The sequence below is a fragment of the Aotus nancymaae genome, unplaced genomic scaffold (assembly GCF_030222135.1).
Source record: "Aotus nancymaae isolate 86718 unplaced genomic scaffold, 86718_ANA_hifiasm-v0.15.2.pri h1tg000006l, whole genome shotgun sequence".
NCBI lineage: Eukaryota > Metazoa > Chordata > Mammalia > Primates > Aotidae > Aotus > Aotus nancymaae.
The window spans coordinates 37,434,016-37,458,109 of NW_026988417.1; the positions used below are offsets into that span (position 1 = coordinate 37,434,016).

The 24,094-nt window shown below is 43.1% G+C and overlaps 1 protein-coding gene across 1 annotated transcript in view; it reads right to left on the minus strand.

Annotated features, from left to right (window-relative positions):
* Positions 1 to 105: 105 nt before the first annotated feature.
* Positions 106 to 24,094, minus strand: part of LOC105732678 (putative uncharacterized protein FLJ13197) — a 65,630-nt gene continuing 41,641 nt past the window's right edge. Inside the window, exons 3-6 of the mRNA XM_064366314.1 lie at positions 14,266 to 14,387; positions 12,950 to 13,050; positions 3,565 to 3,719; positions 106 to 3,045 (exon numbers count right to left, since the gene is read on the minus strand). The gene's annotated coding sequence lies outside the window, so the exon portion shown is untranslated. The remainder of the gene's footprint in view (positions 3,046 to 3,564; positions 3,720 to 12,949; positions 13,051 to 14,265; positions 14,388 to 24,094) is intronic.

Below are 24,094 nucleotides of genomic sequence, written 5' to 3' on the forward strand. Positions count from 1 at the left end.
CTTTCCAAACTTAAAAAAAATCCAAAATGTCATAAAATGATACCTTTGTAAAATATAATTTAATTGAATTATTAGAACAACAAAATAATAAAAAGACAAACCAAATATATGCCCAAATCTTTATTGGATTCAAAAGACATAAAATTACTCTGCCAATTGGCTTTGGAATACTTAATCTCTATCTTGTACTTCTCTTTTTCCCAATCATGGCACTGTTACAAAAGATCCATGAAAAGCCTTGATATATATTTAATTGAAGTACTAAACAGGGACAAATAATGGAACAGAAACATCATTTAAAGAGTAATTAGCTGAGCCATTTCCAAAATTAATTAAATACATCAAATGATGGATTCAGGAAATCAAAAACTAGTTAAATAAGGGAAAACCTATGTGCACTTTATGTAAAACTGCTAAAAACAAAAAAATGAACAAAGAAAATATCTTCAACACAACCAGAGAAAAAGACTGCCATCAATGAACAATAATCAAACTTACAACTTATTCTTCAACAGCAACATTCCAAGCCAAAAGGCAATGGAATCATAGCTCCAAAGTGCTGAAAAAAAATAACTGCCAACCCTGAATTCCGCTCCCAAGATATAGATATATGTAAAGAATGAAAATAAAAAGAGACATGCAGACAAACCAAAACTGGTAGAGTTCATTCCCAAAAGACTTGAATTTATATATTTACATATATATAAATCTGCCTTCAGGCAAAAGGAAGAGATTCCAGGTAGAAGGTCAGACATGCAGAAAGGCATGATAACTATAAATGAATATTGACTATATAAAACCAAAGTAGTATCTTATGGATTATTATATAGAAAATTATAGTATACTGAAAAAGCATTATGTCAGGAGAGAAATAGACTGAGAGTATTTTTACAGTACATACATTCCCAAGAAGAGAAAAAAAGAACCAAATAATATTTATTTTTTTATCAGATATACAAATTGCAATATTGGCGTAATCATCACAAGAATTTATAGGACTCAAATAACTTTATACAATTTTCAATCAATGCAAATGAAAGCAAGAAATGAAAAAAATGAACATAGAACAAGCAGTACAAATTGAAAAGCTCAACAAAATGGTAAATTTAAACCCCAAAATATCAAAAATTAGATAATGTAAATATTTAAATTCCCTGATTAAAAGACAGATTGTTATCCTGAATAACACTGAATTTCATATGCTACTTACGAAACACAAGACTAAAATATCAGAATTCTCAAAGATTTAACAATAATGTCAAACTAGACACTACAGTTAAAGCATTCCTAAAGACAAAGAAAGTGATCTCATGATGATGAAAATTAGATTTGTCAAGAAGACATAACAATTCTAAATTTACATGTAACTAATAGCATAGACTCAAATTTTATTATTCTCTCTGAGTTCTAATGGAATAACAAGACAAAAATCAGTTCATATTAACAGGAGTATACATATGTAAACTTGACTTGATCTTTATAGAATACTGCACCCAATATCTGCAGAATACACACTTAGTTCACACACAAAAATTACAAAATGCTGGGCATTAAGCAAGTCTCAACAAATTTCAAGAACTGAAATCATAGAGTATGTTACATGACCAAAGGGGAATTAAGCTAGAAGTCAGTAACAAAACCATATTCACAAAGTAGCCATATGTTTGGAAATTTCTAAATATGCTTCTAACTAAACCTATAGATTCAGAGAGGAAAAAACAATAGGAAGTTAGAAAATATTTCGAACAGAATAATTATGAAAATATGATAAATCAAATTTTGTTTGATATAGCTAAAGCTGTGCTAAAAGAAACTCTATGGCCTTGAACATCTCTAATTTGAGAGACAATATCTTAAAAAAAACTATGGAAAATATTATTATATTATACTTATTAAAGTAGGTGCTCATTTTCATTAATAATTAGGTAAATGCAATTAATATCTCAATGATATTTTATTACAAATTCACCAGAATGGCTAAAATTCAAAAGACTGACAATACCAAATGTTGACAAGGATAATTACTGCCTATGCTGCTGGTGGAAATGTAAGTTGATACAATTACTTTGGAAGATTGGTGATATCTACTAAGCAGAAGTGTGTGTGTGTGTGTGTGTGTGTGTGCGCTTTTTCTATCAAAGGTCCTGTGCCCCGTGCACCTCCAGGCTCACAAGGCAGAGATGTAAGTGCCTTGTGAGCCTCTAGGTGCACGGGGCAGACAGGACCTTTGTTAGAAAAAGTGAAGGAATTCTATTACAAGGCAATCTTTGTAGTGATTTCTCTTTTCTACTGGAGACTTTGAATAGAAAAACGTTGTGATTGAGTGTTTTCGAGGTGATCATCCGGGAGCCTTCAAGGTTTTGGTAAATGTCTTAGTCCATTCCTGTTGCTATTAAAATATCTTAGACTCTGTCACTTATAAACAACAGAAATTTATTTCTGACAGTTCTGGAGGCTGAGAAGTCCAAAGTCAAGGTGCCAGAAGGTGTTTGGTGAGGGCTACTTCCTCATAGACAGGGCTATCTCACTGTGCCCTCACATGGTAAAAAGGAGCTAGCTAGCTCTCTGCAGTCTCTCCTGTTTGACAGGGCACTAATCCCAATCATGATGGCTGCATCCTCATGATCAGTCACATCTGTAAAGGTCCCACCTCTTAATACATCAACGTGGGGGTTCGGATTTCAACACATGAATTTGGAGGGAACACATTCAGACCACAGCAGTTGGTCCTTTGAATACTGGACCTAAAATCAGGTATTCTGGCCGGGCATGCGGTGGCTGACGCCTGTAATCCCACCACTTTGAGAGGCTGAGGTGGGCAGATCCTGAGGTCAGGAGATCGAGATCATCCTGGCCAACATGGTGAAACCCCATCTCTACTAAAATACACACAAAAAAAATAGCAAGGTGAGGTGGTGCGTGCCTGTAGTTCCAGCTACCCGGGAGGCTGAGGCAGGGGAATCGCTTGAACCCAGGAGGTGGAGGTTGCAGGGAGCCAAGATCACGCCACTGCACTCCAGCCTGGACGACAGGGCAAGACTCTGTCTTATAAAAAACAAAAAAAAGTCAGGCACTCTGAATATTGGCTCTACATTCAATGTCCTGCTTTTTTCTTTTCTAGTTGTGTGAATTTGGACAAATTACTTAACTTCCCCAGGGCTCATTTATGAAATGAAACAATGTAAGCCTGACATTAGCTCATGAAGGGGCCTAATTAGTGCATATATTAAGACACTTTCCCCTTCTCCCAAAGCAGGTATAGAGGAAAGAAGGTAGGATTTACCTCAAAGAGGGTTAGGCAAGAGAGATTCAAGGGATCTTTGAGGTTGCAACAGGTATGAAAGTAGGAAAGACGTCTAGGGTACAAGAGGAGATGGGTCCCAAAAGCAGAGTAAGAGACTAGTACAGATGCTGAGGACGGAAGGGAAGGTTGGCTGGGCAGTCCTCTGAGCTGCCAAATGAAGGTTCTTTCCATTATCCCTGACCAGCCATTATGGTCAAGTGGCTCTAGAAATGAGGAATGGGAACGTGCCAGGACAGAAAACCAGACAAGGCATTACATACCTCCTCCTGTGTGCACACACACCAGTAAGAGTGGGTTTTTCACTTCATCTGGACTCCCATGGCATCCTGTATATTCCTCCATTTTAGCGTGTGTCGGTGCCAGGCAATCAATACTCAATGGCACTTCTGTCCACCTCCCACTACACTATGAATTTCTGAAACACAAGGAAACAGCGTTTTATTCATCATTGAGCCCTAGCACCTAGCAGAGTGAGTAGCATAAGAGTCTCTCAATAAATGTTGACTTAATAAATTGATGAATAAAATAATGAATGATATCATTCTGCTTACAGAAATCAGAGCCCTGGACTGCACAGGCACCATGAAAATCCTGCCAAATGGAGCACCCCGAACCTCCCTTCCACACTTCTCACCCACCCAACCCATAATGTCTCTTCCAACTGACTTGCTCTTACTTTGTCTCCTCCAAATTTCTTCCCAGCCTTTCAGGGAGAAACCCAGAGCCTGAGGGTACCCTCCTTGGCTTCTCTTACTTCGTCCAAAATATTCCACTGGTCTACTGGTGTCAATTTGAATGTTGCTTCTGTTGTCTTCTCCAAATCTAGGTGAAACTTGATGTTTGTTTTTTTTTTTTTTTTTTTTTGAGACAGGGCCTTGCTCTGTCACCCAAGCTAGAGTGCAGTGGCATGATCACAGCTCACTGCAGCCTTGACCTCCCAGGCCCAAGCAATCCTCCCATCTCAGCCTCCAGAGTAGTTGAGACCACAGGCATGTGCCAACATACTCTGATAATTTTTGTAATTTTTGAAGAAACGGGGTTTCACCATGTTGCCCAGGCTGGTCTTGAGCTCCTGGGCTCCGGTAGATCCACCCACCTTAGCTCCCAAAGTGCAGGGATTACAGATGTGAGCCACAGTACCCCGCCTATAACTAGATTCTTGATAGTGACTGACGAAATGATGCCCTGCTCTGGCTCTGCCCCAGCCTTCATTCATTGCTTCCAGACCGATAACTGGGGTTAGCTCTCAGGGTAGTCCAGGTAGAGAAATACAGACTTAGATACAGAAGAAAACATCTTATGTTCAGAAAGAGCTGCAGGGCTTGGCTTGGTATCAGCATGAACTAGGGGGACACAGTGGGGACAGTTTGGAAGGATGATAAACAGGAGAGGGAGGGACTATTGACTCAGGAACTGTCTTGGAGGTACTATTAATTTGTTTCTGAATGGTTCCTTGAGGCTTGGACATGACAACGCCTTACATTAAATTACAGGAAGAGGCTGCAGGGCCTTGGCAGAGGAAGGGGTCAGAATGCTCAGGGAGATAGGACTGTTGGAACAAACTTATTAGGTGATACCTAGACTCCCTGAGAGGGTTCAGGGACATTCCCTTCAAATATATCAGTGAGGGGCAACCACATTTATTGGTGTGGGGATGACAACATCTTTGGGAAGCTTAGTAATGATTGTCCACTCTAGGCCAGGGTAAGAATAGTGATTCTGCCATTTACCTGGGCTCCCTAGTGTTAATGAAGATGCTAGGATTTCAAAAAAACAAAGACCAGGTGTCTGCTCTTAACCATCAGAGTCAAGATGCATATAAACCATAACAGCCAGCAAGGCCGGAGTGCTTCAGTCCACAGAGTATTTGATGATGGCTAATAGACCATGATGTTCCTACGAGTGAGCTAGTTGAGCAGCCAATGAGGGTACTACATGACTTGTAGAACAATTTAAAAATCAAGAGCTGTCAAGCAAGTTGATGTACCCACAGTTTCCAGACCTGAGCCAGTTCTCAGACCCCACAGGCTACATCCTCTGGTGAAGGGATCCTGCAATGCCTCCCACGCTAGTGAAGTGTTTAGGGGTTCAGTGGTCTAAGGCATGTTGGGACATGCCCTGTAAGATAAAGAACAAGTCATTACACCCTGTACTTACTAGGACTAAGAAGGAGATACAGTGCTTAGTGAGCCTCTTTGGATTTTGGAGAACGATAAGCTGTATTGGGGAATACTTCTCCCACCAATGTGTTGAGTGACTTAAGAGGCTGTCAGTTTTGTGTGGGGCCCAGAACAAGGAGAGCTCTGGAGCAGATCCAAGCTGCCATGTCAGGTGCCCTTAGCTCATATGATCTCCAAGCTGCCATGTCAGGTGCCCTTAGCTCATATGATCTGCCAATCCAATGATGCTAGAGGATCTGTGACAGATAGGGACACTGTGTATAGTGTTTGGCAAGCCCCATCGTAGAGTCATTGGCAAGGCTCCTAGGGCTCTTCTGGAGCTACCTGCTTCAAAATAGAACCACCCACTGTTTGAAAACCAGCTCCCGGTATTGCTATTGAGCCATTTAAGAGACTGGGCATTTCTTCCTCCTGCAAACACCTCCATTTATTTCTTCTCTTTCTATAAAATTCCTTAAAAGAATTTCCATATTCACTATCTCCACCTGTTCTTTTTCCATTCTGTTTTGAAACGACTTCATCTTTCATCCTCACAATTCCACTAATAACCACTGTTACAAATTTACCAATGACTTCCATGTTGTACATGCAGTGCCCAATTTAAAGTCTTCTTCCTACTTGATCTGTCAGCAGCATCTGACCTAATTGGACACTCCCTCATTGAAGCAGCTTCTCCCCATGTTCCCCAAGACATCACTCTCTCCCAGTCCTCTTCCTGTCTCACTGGTTATCCTCATCCCCGTGGCTGGTTTCTTCTCATACCCCAAACCACCCAAGGCCAGTCACTGATTTTTTTTTTTTTTTTTTTTTTTTTTTTTTGCTTTTTCTCTCTACCTATACTCTCTCTTCTGAGGTGATTCTGTCCCATCCATAGCTTTAATTTTTCATGGACTGCCCGCTTCCAAGTTTATACCTATGGCCCCCATCTTCTCTCCTCTGTGAGGCATCTCAGACTTAACAATTCCAAAACCAAATCCTGAATCTCCTACTGCCCAACCTGTTCCTCCACCAGCCTTCCCCATCTTAGTAAACGACAGCTTCATCCCTCTGGCTGTTCAGACTGAAGAAGTTGACTTCTTTCCTTCCAATCCCATCCATCAGAAAATCTTGCCAGCTCTTCCTTCAAAATATTTAGAATCTGGTAAATCCTTAGTCTAAGGCACCATCATCTCTTGCTTAGATTATTGTATCCTGTTTCCGTGCTTCCAGCCTTGCCCTCTTCAATTTGTTTAAAACAGCAGCCAGAATAATCCTGTCTTGCTTCTGAAAACCCTCCACAGGCTCCCCATCTCATCAAGAGAAAAATCCAAGTCCTCAGAGTGACCCACTAGGCCCACAGAGCCTACACGGCCTCTGCCTCTGATTCCACTCTGACCTCACCTCCTGCCACGTTCCCTCCACCCTTTTCAGAACACTTCCTCTGCTTCAGACCTGGCTCCCTCACTTCGGCTCCAATTTCCCTTCCCCAGAGATACCACCCTCTTCTATCTCTTGTATCCTTTTTTTTTTTTTTTTTTTGGTAGCATGTCTTGCCACCTGACATATTATATGCCAATTTCATTGTTTGTCTCCCTCTAGCCCGGTAGATTAAGTTATGGAGACAGAAAGAGCTGATTTGTTCTGTATGTGTCTATGGCCCCAGGACTTAACACAGTGGCTGGAAGAAGAGATATGCCAAATCGGTATTGGAGAGTGCACACGTGAATGTCAGATCCTTTGCTAAGCTGAAGGCAGAGGAGGGGAAGTGCAGATCAAAAATGATCAAGACCCAGCCCCAACCTTTAGGACGTCCCAGCTTGGTACCCTTCCCCAGAGCACAGGGTGTGGTCTTTCATAAGGCCATGACACACAGCTACAACCAGAAAGGTGTGGTCAAGCTACTGAGTAAGTGACTGCTTTGCTTTTGCCCCCTTTCAACTTAGGATGTTACTTTATGTCACAGACTTGCCAGAGATCCGTTTGCTATGGCAAATTCAGATGTTAACACCCAAAACCACATATATTTTCTGCTCTCCTGTGAACATAAGGATTTCATGTGGCTGGCCTGGTCTTTAAAGATAGACCAGGTCAAGAGTTTCCCAGGTGTCTGAGTGACACCACCCACGCCTCTCCCACCAACCCCCTCAAAAGTCTCCTGACCCTGCAAAGGCAGATCCTGAAATCACACAATTTACAATTCACTGACCTCTGAAAGAGCAAGTCACCTCCAAGGAGGGCTGTGGACCAAAGCATTCCTGAGCCAGATTCCTTGTTGACACTGGTCTCTGGTTACATCCCAGGCATAAAAAGGCAGGAAATTCTTCAAAGCTAGTGAGTGCTTCCCTACCTTTGTCCCCAGCAGAACTCCTTCCCCCACTCCACCCTCCACAGAGGGACTCACTGTAAAGTCAACAGCATAAATGCTGTGACGGGAGGCATTTTGAGGTTACACACTAGATATACTATATATAGCTAAAGTAACTTACAGGTCTTGTCTTGTGTTATTCGCCTTGGCAAGGGTTGAAAGCCTTAAACAATTCCTCCCAAGCATGCCCTGTTGTGAGTCCCTTTTCCTGTCCAAAACCCGTCCTTGGCCCAGACCCTGGGAGTCACCTTTCTTCCTCCGGCCACTCCCCACTCATCCTCTTTCAGCCTCCTGACAAAGCAGGGACTTTCCCATGAGTCTAGGTCTGCCCTGGAGTAGCGGAACCACGCCACGGCCCTGGAGTTGAGGGACCACGCTATGGCCAAGTGAGGCATCTGCTCTGACCCTTGGCAGTTTCCTGAACTGTGAGTGTCCTGTTCTCCCAGGCCGGGGTCAGAGGGAACAAATGCAAGACCCAGATGAAGCACCTCCCTGACTACATGCCGACAGCCAATTCCACTCCTCCGCCCTGATACCTGCTCTGTTAGCCTTGCCACCCTCTCAACACAACCTTCTGAAACGGGAAAAGTTCCCTCATCCCCCTCAAAGGGCGTGCGATGGGAGTGTGGCCCACTTCTTCGTTGTCTGCTGCTCAAACCCCTAGTGGGAGTGGGCAGATGGACAGGTCACGGGAAGAGGGGGCTCCGACCCCGTGGCAGCATCTGGGGTTGAGTGTGTACAGCTCCTGAGGCCCCAGTGGGTGTGTGTTACAGTGCACTCTTTCAGCTTTACCGTCTCCAGGCAGCTTGTGCTAATCAGCTCAGTTAGACCCTCTGCCTTATCACAAGGACAGAGGGCTTTCTATATCCCGGGTTCTTGCCCTAGTGCACCGGAAAAATCGGATCCTGTGTGGGTTTAGAGAAGGAGTGCAAGGTTTTATTGAATGGTGGAGGTAGCTCTCAGCAGATAGACGGGGAGCCAGAAGGAGGATGGAGTGGGAAGGTGGTCTTCCCCTGGAGTCGGGCCGCTCAGCAGCTGGCCTCTCCTCCAGCCACCCTCTGTCGTTCTGCTGTTGATGGCCTGTTGGCGTCTGCGTGTTCTTCTGCCCGTGTGTTCCTGTCGATGTCCAGCCATGGGTGTGTGTTTCTGCCGATGTGTTCCTTTTGACATCCAGCTGTTTGTGTATGTGCCTGCTAAGGTCTTTGGGTTTTTATAGGCACAGGATCGGGGTGTGACAGGCCAAGGTGGTCTTGGAAAATGCAACATTTAGGAGAGAAAACAGGAGTGCCTGTCCTCACCTAGGTCCGTGCGCACAGGCCCTTGCCAGGGACCCTGCCTTTCTCTACCCAGCATTTCCCTGCACCCCTCCCATATCACTTCCACACAGCCCTGGACCTGGGCTAAGACGTAGCAGTATTTGCCATTCCCAGTTGGCACTGTGGGCTTCATCTATGCCAACTTTATCATTTTCACAGAGGAGAAGACCGAGGCCCAGAAAGTGGAAGCCATGTGTTCAAGGTCAAAGAACCTGTTAGGGTCAGAGCTGGGGCAGGAATCCCTGACTTACAGACCCCCACCAGGCTCCTCTGTGGCACCAACCTCTTCACTTACATTCCTTGGAGTTTTTCCGTTCCTGGTTCTTGCTCTTCTTGTCCCACATTTTGAGTCTTTCTTAGGGAGTTATTGCTTCCAGGGTTTCCATCTGGGCCCAACCTACAGGAGCAGCTCAACAGCTTCCCCCTGTTAGAATTCAGCCCCCATCCCTGTTCCCCTGACATCCTCAGCCCATGTGCTGGGTTCAGCCTCCTCCATTGATCCCTGCTTGCCTTCCTACACATCCTAATGTGAAGAACTTTCAGTCCTTACAGCACATCTATGTACAGTACCTCACTGATGAGTGCAAAAAAGCTCATGAAGTCATCCAGGGGGTGGATTATTTTCTTCATTTTTACAGATACAGAGATTGAGATGCCAAGTGAGAGTGAATAAGTGGTGGGGCCCAGGCTGGGGTCTTCATGCCCCTCAGGACACTTTCAAAGATCTTTTATTCTCAGTGTCCTCCCTTCCGTGGAGTGGTCCCCAGGACACCAGCATCAGCCAGCTTCTTCCTCTACACATTCATTTCCTAGAGTCCATTATTGTATGTCAGTTTCCAAGTTTCCAAATGTATACATTTATACTTTTTCCCAGACATCTCTATGCTCTCCTGGCACCTCAGGCACCGTAAGACCTCTCTGGGTATGCCTGCCTCCCTCACTGGGGCATGCTGTCAGAGTTTAAGGGTTAAGATTCTGAAATCAGGCCAGGCCTGGTGACTCACGCTTGTAAACCAAGCACTTTGGGAGGCCAAGGCGGGTGGATTACTTGAGGTCAGGAAATCGAGACCAGGCTGGCCAACATGGTGAAACTCTGTCTCTACTAAAAATTAGCCAGGTGTGGTGGCTCATAGCTATAATCCCAGCTACTTAGGAGGCTGAGGCAGGAGAATCGTTTGAACCCAGGAGGTGGAGGTGGCAGTGAGCCAAAATTGCACCACTGCACCCCAGCCTGGGCAACAGGGCAAGACTCCATCTCAAAAAGATTTTGAAATCAGACAGACCCATATCCTATCTCTGCCTCTTATCAGCAGTGTGAACTTGGACAAGTTATTTCACCTCTGAGAACCTCAGTCTCTTCATTTGAAAATTGAGTATTACTATCTATCTCTTCTGGCCATTGAGAGGATTAAATAAGAAGAGAGTAGCACATAAGTTCCACAGTACATAAGTGCTTACTTAAATATTCACTGTCATCATCAACATCATCAATATCTCTTGCTTTCTAACTGTGCCCCCGCCCCCAAGCATGCCTTTCCACACACACAACTAATTTCCCAGGCCACCTACAAGTTACTTTTCACACATATGCCTAGAAGAAAAAATAAGGAAATTTTAGGAAAAATGTTACTCCCATATATAAATAAGCAAAAGAATTTTTTATATCACTAAAGTCTCACTTACACCCTCCCATCCCTCATTGGCCCCAACTCCAAAAATTCCAGTTGCAAATTCTGTTCAGGTTTGTACTTCCCAAGTAAAAATTCAACAGTCTCCCACCTAGAAAGCAGGCAAGGCTCTAAGTTTATCAAGCTCCTTAACAGAGTCCAAACAGAGCAGATCCTTTCTGCAAACAGGTTAAGAGACCGGACTCTGAGATTCAAATCCTGATTCTACCACTTACTAGCTGTGCAACTGAGGATAAGTAGCATAGCCTTGCTCTGCCTCGATTTTTCTGAATTAAAATGGGGACGAAATCGGCCCCAAAGGTTTTTTGAGTGTGTGAGAACTAAATGAGATCATCCATGTAAAATAGTCAGCAGAGCAGCTGCCTGTAATAAACTCTCAACAAGGGCTAGGCACTCGTATTATTATTAGTTTTCATATGCTTTTTCCCTTTGCCCAAACTAGTTCCACAGGATCCCACCACCAGCACTTCCTCCTCACTTCCTGTTTACCTAGTTATTTGCAAGACACCACCTCAATGGAGCCTTTCTGGATTGGCTGCTCTGCATGTGGCAGGTACACACCCCTTCTACAGCCCTTTCCACTCTGGGCTCTCTGCATTTGTTTGTTTGGAGTCCTCCTTTACTCTTTCACAAGCAACTCGAAGACGTGTCTCAAACCACTGTAAAGGAGAAGAGGGAACAGGAGGAGGGTGAAAAGAAATTCGGATGCCAGTGCTGAAAACTCCCTAGACCTTAACTTGAGCCTCAGCGTGACCAAGAAGCATCATATTGACCCATCCATCCTCAGTACTATCTTTCCAAGGATTATTTTAGAATATTTAAGAACCCCTACTGACATATTATGTCTGCCTCCAGCTCCACCCCTCAATCAAGAATCCGTTTCAGGGAGGGTGTGGTTTGGCCACATCTTTTTCGGATATTCTCTTTTGAAACGTTTTTTAAAAGAAATTAAATTGTAGCTGGGTGCAGCAGCTCATGCCTGTAATCCACACACTCTGGGAAGCTGAGGCCAGAGGATTGCTTGAGCTCAGGAATTTGAGACCAGCCTGGGCAACCCAGGGAGATGCTGATTCTACAAAAAGTTTTAAAACTTAGCCAGGTATGGTGGTGTGCACCTGTAGTCCCAACTACTCCGGGGGCTGGGTATGGGGTCCTGAGGTGTAAGGATCACTTGAGCCCAGAGGTCAAGGCTGCAGTGAGCCGTGCTCATGCCACTGTACTCCCGCCTCAGCAACAGAACAAAGCCCCACCTCAAAAAAAATAAAAATCAAATGGTTAACTCCTATGAATTTGTTTATCTGCTCTATTCTGCTTTAGCCTGGTCTCTCAACGAGCCACAGTCGCCTCAGAAGAGCTTACTGTCCAGGCGGAAGAAACACAAAAGCTAAGGCTAAGGACAGCCGTATAAGCACAAGCCTGCATCTAGCAGCAACAGGCTTACAAAGCACACTCACACAACACAAAGTCTTGGCCCCAAAGACCAGGAAATTTTATTTGCCATTAACCCGTGCTCTTTCCAGGAATCAAATGCCTCATGGCAAAAGAGAGTGAAGTTGTTTTCCCACACCACCTCCTCCTCCCCCTGTCATTCCCACCAAATTTGTACTTTCTCCCTGTCTATTACAAACGGGGCCATAGTTCACATAAACAACTCAAGGCAAAGATGAGGGAAATGCAGCGTCTCCTGGAATTGATACTTCTGCATTTTACCAAACAATAAATATATGTCATTTCCTCTTTTGTTTGTCATGGCACTAAAAAGGGAGGAAAATCTCAATTCTGTTAGTTTCTATCTGGAATACAAACAACAGGCACCAGGCTTCCCATCTCACAATGAGTGCCTTGGAGAGATGGTGGTGTGCCAGGGGTGGGGGAAGAGCTATTTTTAAAGAACCCAAACAAAAATGGCAGGAACTGCAAAACCCAAATGTTTGCAGCATCTAAACTGGTGGAGAAACTGTGGGGTAGAAACTTACAGTCTGCACTTACAAGTACCTGAGTGGCCCGGAAGTACAGAGCTCTCCGAGCTGAATCTGTGAACTGCAGGTGCAGCTTACAGATGGTGTGGGAACCTGCCAAGGACGTAACAACACTCAGTTGAAGGGAACCAAGTTTACCATCACAGCCCGAACCCGAATACAGGAGGTGACAAATTCCATAGGATTTAGGCATAAAAGAAGCATTGTCATGTTTTTCCATATGCGTCCATTCAAATACCCTGTAGGGAGTAGAGAAAGGGCATCATGTTTACTTTTCACTGAGTGCATTTTCATTACAGAGTTAACTCTTCAGGGACAAAATTCTGCGTGTAATTTAGTTCTCCAAACATTATATCAGAATCAGTCCAATCTTCATCAAAATAAAAACAGATTTGTTTTAAGAATGTTTACAAAAACTTGTATATTTAAAATACAAGTATAAAATGAAGCAGCCAGAAATCACCTACCACTCGACGCAGATCACCGTTTCGCCTATTTTAATCTCTAGATTGGTGTGTAGTGGTGGAATGAATTGAGGAAGATGAGAAAGGTACAAATATATGCATAAGCCTTCACAATATGTAGACACTACTGAGATACTTTACAAACACCTCTAATCCTCACAGCAGCCCCATGAGCTAGGTATTATTATTCCTGTTTTACAGATGACAATGAAGCTCAGAGAAGCCAGGTAACGTACGAAAGATCACACACCTAGTGAATGGCAAAGGGAAGATTCAAATCCTTATATTTGGAATTTTTTCCTCCCCATGTTTAGAGAGAACCCTTGTACATCATGGAGTATGCCAGAGAATAGGATGAGAATCTTGGTACTAATTGAACCCTTGTTAAAGTGACATGATTTGCAGTCAGCTTTTACTATTCATTAGATAATAATTTCTGGGGAGGTATTCACATATTGTATTTTTGATGCATCCAATTTTAACCTTAGAATTTATAATTGAATTTGCAATACTTTAAAAATATCTGCTGTACTATAAAGACATTTTTACATTTTCCTTTTTTATTTTTTATGGCATAGTTCTGGAATTGAAAGTGAAAAATTATATTTCAGCATGTTCTCTGCACCTCCAAATTTTCTTGGCTATTACCAGTAGTTCCTTATACACAAATATATGAGAAATCCCTGAAGAACAAATTCAGTTTGGAAAACAGCTAATGATATAAAAAAAAAAAAGTAGGCACTGGGTGTTACTTTCTATAAGACAGTATTAATATAGTAATACTTTAGGGAAAATGATGAATCTGTTTAAAGGCAAAAGATCACTAACCGACTCAGATCACTTAGAGAAATAAGTGCTTTTCTTTGCCTTATCCTGAGATCAGATTGCCATTTAACCTATTTTTAAACAAACAAAAATTTTTAAACATTTTCTATCCTTTAAGCAAATGTTCCTTGCTTGGCTACATGACAACGTTGAAGAAATGCCTACCACAGAAGCATAAAAAATCCTTGGCAACATTCCAGAAGAAATCCACCCTGCATAATGTGTTCCAGCAAGCATTCAATAGCTTTCTGGTGAACCTGCTGGCTCAGTGTATACTTGAACAGGATCTGGAAAGAACAAAAGAAAAACTGATGGACATTTTCCTTTTTGTCAGTCTGGTGAAGTAGCCCTCAGCTCATTTTAGCAAACTACCCCAGCTTGGAAAAATGAGCATGTGTATGGCTAACTTACAAACCCTGCCCTGAAGTCTGGTGCACATGCTGTTTCACTACCTTTGATTCCCTGAAATTCAAGTATAATTGTGTTGTTTGTCTTTTCATCCAATAAACTGTGCATTCACATTTGGTTCACTTTGGAGGTATTTGCTGAGATGAATCTATTCTTTCAAATGACAAGTCAGTGCTTTCATAATGAGAACACTTTAGATGATATAAAACTCTTAATATGATATTAAAAAGAGGTAGACTGGAGGGACAGACTCCTTTAAAACATCTCAAAAGTGTGTTCATAATTGGCTGGAGCTATTAATTCTCTAGATATTTATGCAAAGAATTTACCAAGTGCAGACTTAAAGTCTTTAGACTTTAAAACGAGATCCATTTCCCTTTTATAAAGGGAAATAGATGCATATTTTTCATATTTATATCTCTTTGCAACTTTTTTCTCAGGATGAACATTTCCTACTTCAAAAATAAAATGGTTGGACATTGTACAGGTCTATTAAACTGTATCAATACATTTGGCCCAAATTCTCTCCTTGGGCACAGGGGGAGGGTGAGTTGGGCTGGGCGGGCACAGCGTGTATTAAACGCCTGTTTGACCTTAAATACCCTGAATGGAGGAAGGGGAAGGTGATTAGGAAGGTAAAATTTTTCCATTCATTGTTGTAGAACAGCACATAGTTCTGAAATAAACCCATTTTGCAGGAGAGAAGCTCTAGATCCAACGGTCAGGCCTAGGAGAGGACTTACACCCTGGGGAAAAGGCTGAGGCACTAGGACTTCCTCCACCACCCTCCCATCACCAGTCAGCCAGCCCGTTCTATACAAGGCCTTTTTCTGACTCCTTGGGGCCAGCAGGGGGCCACTTGGGGGAGTGAAGGGGCGGGCCACTGGCTCAAGGCTTAAAATGTAGTCTTTGGATGGTCTCATAGAGACATATCAACAAGAGTCAAGGGGAAGGATTCATCACACAACTTTAACAGCTAAATATAAACATTAAAAACATACTGTGCCTGTGCTGGCTGTAACATTCTTTTGGCTTTCTTCATTTTTTACTATGCTGGAAACCTCAAAAAATGGAAAGACCCAGCTCTCTGGACCTCTGAGAGGTTCTGACTACCAGGAAGTCATGTGGTCTATTAAAAGAAGGCAGGATATTTACAAAATCCTCAACTGCTTTCTGCAGAAGAAAGCTGGGCCTCCAGACTCCCAGTCACCAGAGTAAAACACCAAATACAAGATCAGCATAAAACACATCAAACTAAAGATATCTTCGAATGGCTCCTTCATCCTGGTCTCCTATCCCTCTCCAAAGGTTAACCATGATCGTGAATTAAATGTGTTTTCTTCCAGAACTTTAAAAAGAAAACACACGCACACACATATTAAAAATAATGAACTAAATCTATTACTTCCAGATGCTGAATATTCCATCGTTTGAAACCACCACCTTCATCTAGCCATTCCTCTTGTGGATGGACATTGGGTGTTTTTCTGTTGATGATCTGATATATTCTTCCGACTCCCCCTTCTCTGATTGTACCAGATTACTCCTTAGTTGTTTCACGTATCTGAGGTCTGTCTCCCAGTCCGGAAGGTAAACTTCCAGACCTCCACGTCCAGCATGCATTACAGAATAATTTTTTGAATGAATGAACTTTACACGTTTGACTCCCTCAAAGATTAATAGTAGTTTTGGACTCAACGGAGGCTCAGCAAATTGTATTTTATTTATTTATCTTTTTCCCTTTTTAAAAGAGAAGTTTTGTATTTTCAGATCAGGTTCATCTAAAATCCGCTTCCTTTCCCAATCTAGATTTATGGCAGTCAACATCTCCTTAAGATGTTCCACATCCTGACACTAGGGATCTAATAAAGGTTGTGCCTTTTATTATTATTTATTATTTATTTATTTGAGACAGTGTCTCATTCTATCACCCAGGCTGGAGTGCAGTGGCACAATCTCAGCTCACCACAATCTCCACCTCCGTGTTCAGTGATTCTCCTGCCTCAGCCTTCCAAGTAGCTGGGACTTCAGGCACGTGCCACCACACCCAGCTAATTTTTGTATTTTTACTAGAGACAAGGTTTCACCATGTTGACCAGGCTGGTCTCAAACTCCTGACCTCAAGTGATCCACCTGCCTTGGCCTCCCAAAGTGCTGGGATTACAGGCATGAGCTACCATGCCCAGCCCTTGTTGTGCCTTTTAAAGGTGTGTGTGTGTGTGTGTGTGTGTGTGTGTGTGTGTGTGAGAGAGAGAGAGAGAGAGAAGAGGAGAAGGGAGCAGGAAGAGAGTGGAGCCAAAACCACCTTAGGGTGTGGCCCTGGGGCCCCTGCTGGCCTTCGGGCAAAGCCAGACACAAAGGACTTATTCTCTTTTCAAACGAAACCTGGAAAACAAGCACTTTTCCTTCTTTTTTTTTTTTTTAATCTCATCCTGCTACTTTTACTTTACACTTTTAGGTTGCTGTTGTCAAAATCAATTTTCATTTATTTCCCTGGAAACTTTATTCTGACACTTTAGGTTTCCTGTAAAACAGCAAAAGTGCCTTTTCTAGGGACAAAGGGAAATGCGCAAAGTCTCCACATCCACTCAGCAGTGATCCTCCGGACCATTCAACCAGCCCCTGAATTATGTCATAAAGAGCTGATCTGAAACCGTGAAAACCTTGCCAAAGAGACTCAACCATTACGTTGTGTGTTAGAGGGAGCAGAATAAGCTGCAGAAGCAGATGAATACTTGGGGACCTCTCTGTGCCTGTGTTATGCCATCTTTCCATCTTGTGACATTATTTTAATTCTTCCCTAGTCTGAGACACTCTTAGCAGCAGTTCTTTGCTTTTTTGTGTTTTGTTGTTGTTGTTATTTTGAGTCTGATCCCTTTTCTCTGGCCAGCACTCCCTCAAAATACAAATATGCTCATATACATGCAATTCTGCAAAGAATTTCAAGGACATGAAAAATCTTCTAAGAGAGAGCTCAGGTAAAGAAGATCTAAACTAAGGTAAGAGTCCAGATGTTTGCAGAAACAATAAACCTGACGGGTGTAATAAACATTGATAGTAGCTGCAAAATAAAGCCACTCTTCATATTTGAGTATTGGAGAAAGAACTGCTTATCCTGGGTTGGACTTTTCAGATACATTTACCTCTATTACGGATAAACAAAAGTAACCATATGTGACATAGTTTGGACGTTTGATCCCTTTCAATCTCATGTTGAAATCTGATCCTGAGTGTTTGGAGGTGGAGACCGGTGGGACGTGTTTGGATCACGGGGGGCCAAACAGGAAGCTTGGCTTGGTGCCTTTCTCATGGTAATGAGTGACTTCTTTCTCTGTTAGTTCCCACCAGATCCGATCATTAAAAAAAGAGTCTGGGCTGGCTCAGTGTCTCATGCCTGTAATCCCAGCACTTTGGGAGGCCAAGGTGGGCAGATCATGAGGTCAGGAGATGGAGACCATCCTGGCTAACACAGTGAAACCCCATCTCTACTAAAAATACAAAAAATTAGCTGGGCGTGGTGGCACATGCCTGTACTTCCAACTACTTGGGCAGCTGAGGCAAGGGAATCGCTTCAACCCGGGAGGAGGAGGTTACAGTGAGCCAACACTGAGCCACTGCACTCCAGCCTGGGCGACAGAGCAAGACTCTGTCTCAAAAAAAAAAAGAGTCTGGCAATTCCCTTCCCTCTCTCTTGTTCCTCCTCTTGCCATGTGATCTGCACACTCCAGCACCTTTTCACCTTCTGCGATGAGTGGAAGTTTCCTGAAGCCCTCATCAGAGCACATACTGGGGCCAAGCTTCTGGTATAGCCTACAGAACCATCAGCCAAATAACTCTCTTTTTTTTTTTACATTACACAGCCTCAGATATTGAGTAGCAACACAAAATAGACTGAGACAATATGTCATCCATATACCATCTTTAAAAAAAAAGAGTCTCACTCTGTCAGCCAAGCTGGAATGTAGTGGCACAATCATAGCTCACTGCAGCCTCTAACTTCTGGGCTCAAGTGATCCTCTTGCCTCTCTGCCTCCCAAGTAGCTGAGAGGATACAGGTGCTGGCACATCCAGCTAATTTTTTTTTTTTGAGATGGGGTCTCGCTATGTTGCCCAAATTGGTCTTCAACTCCTGGGCACTAGTGGTCCACCCATTTCAGCCTCTTAAAGTGCTGGAATTACAGGCATGAGCCACCATGCCTGGCCTATCACCATCTTTGAATGCAAAGAAGGACTGTGTCCATTAGATAAACCCTGGACAAGACACAATAATTAGATTTTCTCATCAAAATATTGACACTGTTAACAAGCATATACACAGGTAATAAATGAATACATCATCTTGCCTATCAGAGCCCCTCATCTGATTCTTTTTTTTTCTTTGAGACAGAGTCTCACTCTGCCACCTGCCTGGAGTGCAATGGCACAATCTTGGTTCACTGCAACCTCTGCCTCCCAGGTTCAAGTGATTCTCCCACCTCAACCTCCCAACTAGCTGGGATTACAGGCACCCACCCTCATGCCCAGCTAATTTTTGTATTTTTGTAGAGATGGGGTTTCACCATGTTGGCCAAGCTGGTCTTGAACACCTGACCTCAGGTGATCCGCCACCTCAGCCTCCCAAAGTGCTGATATTACAGGCGTGAGCCACCATGCCCAACCCCTCATCTGAACTTTTAAAATCACAACCTTTGCATCATTTATTTCAGTAGCTGCTCTATCCTCAAAGTGATTCTTAGCCCCTCTTTAACTTAAAAGACCTCTGCATATGTCATCTTCCTTAGATCAACTCTATTTCAAACTCTTAGCTAGTTCAAAAACCACGGAGTCACAAGATTACTATCATCCTAGTAACTTTTACCATTTACAGAATGACTGCTGTGTGCCAGCTATGCTTGTAACACCTCAAATGTACTATGAACATGTACTAAATATTTACAACCATACTGCTATGTAGATAGTAGTATTTTCATTTTAAAGAGAGAATCCCAGCCAGGCGCTGTGTCTCATACCCCCAGCTCTCTGGGAGGCCAAGGAGGACAGATCACTTCAGGTCAGGAGTTCGAGACCAGCCTAGCCAACATGGCAAAAACCCATCTCTACTAAAAATACAAAAAAGTAGCTAGACATGGTGGTGCATACCTGTAATCCCAGCTACTAGGGAGGCTGAAGCATGAGAATCACTTCAACCCAGGAGGCAGAAGTTGCAGTAAGACCAGATCGCGTCTCAAAAAATAAATAAATAAATAAGAGAGGGAGAATCCCAAGGCTCAGAAAGAAGTAATTTTCTAGGGGTTATGGAGCAAGGAACTGGCAGAACTGGATTCAACCTTAATTTCATTTGATTGCAAACTCTCCATCTTAGTCCTGATGGCTGGTGCCAAGGCACCATTTTTCCAGATGAATCTCAAAATCGCAGAATTCTCAATTTATATGTGTTCTTAACCTTCTTTGGCTCATTGAATATTCGAGCAGAAAAGGATCTTGGGGGCAATTCTGCCTGACCCTCACACTTTACAGATGAGGAAACTGAGGCTTGGCTGCAGTAGGTTACTGCTCCAGTTACGGCCTCCCCTCTCCTGGTTCTGAGGAGGCCACAACCTTTGGGAGGCGATTTCATGCTTCCACTAGCGTAGCTTTAAGTCCACCAAAAGTCTTTATGCAGACATTTGATGACCTTCCAGAAGGAGCATAGAAAGTCCAGAACACCTGAACGACCCCAGCAAAGGAGACCTACACCCAGATGGCATCTACTTCAAAGGGAATAGAGCAAGTTTGTTCAACCCACAGCCCTCGGGCCACACGTGGTCCAGGATGGCTTTTAATATGGCCCAATACAACTTCATCAACTTTCTTAAAACATTATGAGATCTTTTTGCGATTTTTCTTTTTTAGCTCATAAGCTATTTTAGTGATAGTGTATTTTATGTGTACCCCAAGACAATTCTTCTTCTTCCAACATGGCCCAGGGAAACCAAAAGATGGGACACCCCTGGAACAGAGCAATCCACAATGTGTCCTGCCCCACTTCCCCCAGGGCAAGCAAAGATGTTGCCTGCTCCACAGAGCTGGTACAACAACAAAACAAGACGTAAAAATTCCAGCAAAGGGGATCCAAGAAACTAACACCTGCATCCCGGAGCCACTTCTAAGGCAGCAATGACACGCAGCCCAATTAAGTAGATAATTTCAAAGCCCTCCACTTTAGGTCCACAGTAGCTGGAATGAGGAAGAAAAGGACAAATCAGTGCTTAATAGCTTGCCCTTAGATTTGTTATCAAGCTAGAGTAACAAGCAATTATCATATTTCAAGTGTGTTTGAAAAGTCCTGAATCAGATAACTATCATGCCTTGCATTGTTCTTGAATATGCGAAAATAGAAAAGGAAGAAATTATCTAAGAGCAATAAACCAAGGAAACAGAGACTAGGCAGGGGTGGGGCTCCAGATCATGACTACTGATGCTTATCAACATTTACTACATGACAATAGCTGACAAACGCTATTAAAAACACAGGGTTAGACACAGTTCCAATCTCTCTGTCCAAGAGAAAGAAATAATAATAGAATAAGGGAATAAAAATGTAGCTATTTAAAAGAATGTAATCAATTAATAATAATAGAATAAGAGAATAATATAACTAATAAAAGAATGTCACATTTGTATTTTCTAAAGAAGGGAGTTTAGGATGACCCTAATGCTTCTCAACATTAATTTCTTTCACTTTATTATGTTGTTAGGGAACATCAAAAACACAAAGTACTGGGCGGGTGTGGTGGCTCACACCTGTAATCCCAGCACTTTGGGAGGCCGAGGTGGGTGGATCATGAGGTCAAGAGATCGAGACCATCCTGGCCAACATGGTGAAACCCTGTCTCTACTAAAATACAAAAATTGGCTGGGCATGGTGGTGCACACCTGTAGTCCCAGCTACTCGGGAGGCTGAGGCAGGAGAATTGCTTGAACCCAGGAGGTGGAGGTTGTAGTGAGCCGAGATCGCGCCACTGCACTCTAGCCTGGTGCCTGGAGACAGAGCAAGACTCTGTCTCAAAAAAAAAAAAGAAAAGAAGAAAAAATACTATATTAAATATATCACATATCACAAAGACAGTACACATTGGGTGGGCCAATGACTGAGTCTTGCATGAATTAGCTTTGATTGATTCACTTAACATCTCCAAGCTTTCCCGGGCTGTTCTGTAAGTAAGTATAATTATATACAAGGTGATACATAATATTTAACAGAAGCATATGTATAAATCTCTACTTACACATGCATATGTATATATCTATACATACACATGTATACATATATATGTGTGTAGATAGATATGTATGTGTATGTATTATATGTAATATATTGAGACCATTTCACATACCCAGGTATGAGCCTACCGTCACACTGAATAAGTTAATTTACTGGGCTCTCAAAGTATAGGTCCTTAGCCTTCTCAGAGCACATGCACTGTTTGCTCAATCTGAAAACACGTAATTATTTAACTTGCCTTCTAAAGTAACACCACACCCTGGATATGATGCAAGACCCAGCATTACAAGATAAGCTCTGTCTCAAGTTTCTGCTCGTTATAGTGCCTGAAGTATTTGCTCATATGCTCAGGGACTGAAGCAGAAGTAAACAGTCAGGCCAGTATTATAGGGACACCTGTGTTACAAAATCGACTTTCTTATGTTGTGAAAGCAATGAATGAAGTTCAACAGGCCTCCTGTAAGGATGCCGATTCAGCTCCCATCACCTTGGTCAAACAGGACTTCAGCCTTATTGCCACCCTCCCTAACGCACCCAGGTCAGTCTACTTTCCTCAGGTATCTGATCTGAGCTACAAGTCATGGGTCTTCGCTGCAGCAGCTCCCCTCCTGCTTATCTTCTGTCTGCACCTGTCTTCAGTGACGTTAACCTTGCTTTCTCTCAGTTTGTGCTACTCCCAGATCCCCAAAGAGGCCTTTGCATGGTGTGTTTAACAGGCCTGGACTTTTTATCTTTAAAATTCTACAAAATTGGCCAGGCGCAGTGGTTTATGCCTGTAATCTCAACACTTTGGGAGGCCGAGGCGGGTGGATCACCTGAGCTCAAGAGTTCAAGACCAGCCTGGCCAACATGGTGAAACCCTGTCTCTACTTTAAAATATAAAAATTAACCAGGCGTGGTGGCAGGCGCCTGTAGTCCCAGCTACTCGGGAGGCTGAGGCAGGAGAATCACTTGAGCCCAGGAGGTGGAGGTTGCAGTGAGCCAAGATCATGCCACTGGACTCCAGCCTGGGTGACAGAGCAAGACTCCATCTCAAAAAAATAAAAATAAATTCTACAAAATCACTTCTTTTATGAGTCCTTCTCTAATTCAACAGAACACAGTGTCCTGGAAAAGAGTCTTAGGTACAAGTTTACACTTCTATTAGGCTCGATGCCTGATATCTTTCCCACAACAGGAGTACTGAGATTCGAATAGCTGAGTGGTTAAGAGCAAGAACTTGGAGGACCAGATAGCCAGGGTTTGCATCCTGGACCACCACACACTAACTGTGCCTCACTTTCTTTGCCTTTATTTATTATTTATTTATTTAGACAGAGTCTTACTCTATCACCCAGGCTGGAGTGCAGTGGCACAATCCTGGCTCACTGCAACCTCCACCTCCCAGGTTCAAGCAATTCTTGTGCCTCAGTCTCCTGAGTAGCTGGAATCACAGATGTGCGCCACCATGCCCAGTTAATTTTTGTATTTTTAGTAGAGATGGGGTTTCACCATGTTGGCCAGGCTGCTCTCAAACTCCCAACCTCAGGTGATCCACCCAGCTTGGCCTCCCACAGTGCTGGGATTATAGGCATGAGCCACCCACTCGGCTTTTTTTTTTTTTTTTTTTTTTTAAACGAGGTCTTGCTCTGTTGGTCAGGCTGGTGTGCACTGGCCTGATTATGGCTCACTGAAGCCTTGACCTCCTAGACACAAGTAATAGTCCCACTTCAACCTCCCAAGTAGCTGGTATTACAAGCATGTGCCACGACATCTGGTTAATTTTTTGTGTTTTTTTTGTAGAGACACGGTTTTGCCATGTTGGCCAGGCGGCTTGAACTCCTGGACTCAAGTAATCCATCCACCTGGCCTTCCAAAGTGCTGAGATTACAGGCATGAGCCACCACACCCAGCCTTCCTTACCTTTAAGATAGATAGGTAGGTAGGTAGGTAGGTAGGTGGGCAGGCAGGTGGATGGATAGATAAGATAGATAGATAGATAGATAGATAGATAGATAGATAGATAGATAGATAGATAGATAGATAGATAGATAGATAGACAGATAGAGAGACAGACAGACAGACAGATAGATAGATAGAGAGACAGACAGACAGACAGATAGAGACAGATGGATGGACGATACTTAACCAAAGTGCTCAGACTACTGCCTGGTATGCAATAAATGATACCTAACTGCAAGCACAACAAGTGTGATGGTAATGGCGGTTCCTATCTGCCTTGGTGTTCAAGAGATGATGAGAAGTGATGGGGCCACTTCCATGGTAAGCAAGTGAGGGCATGCCTGAAGTGGCCGTAGCCGTGCTGCACTATTCCATTGTCTC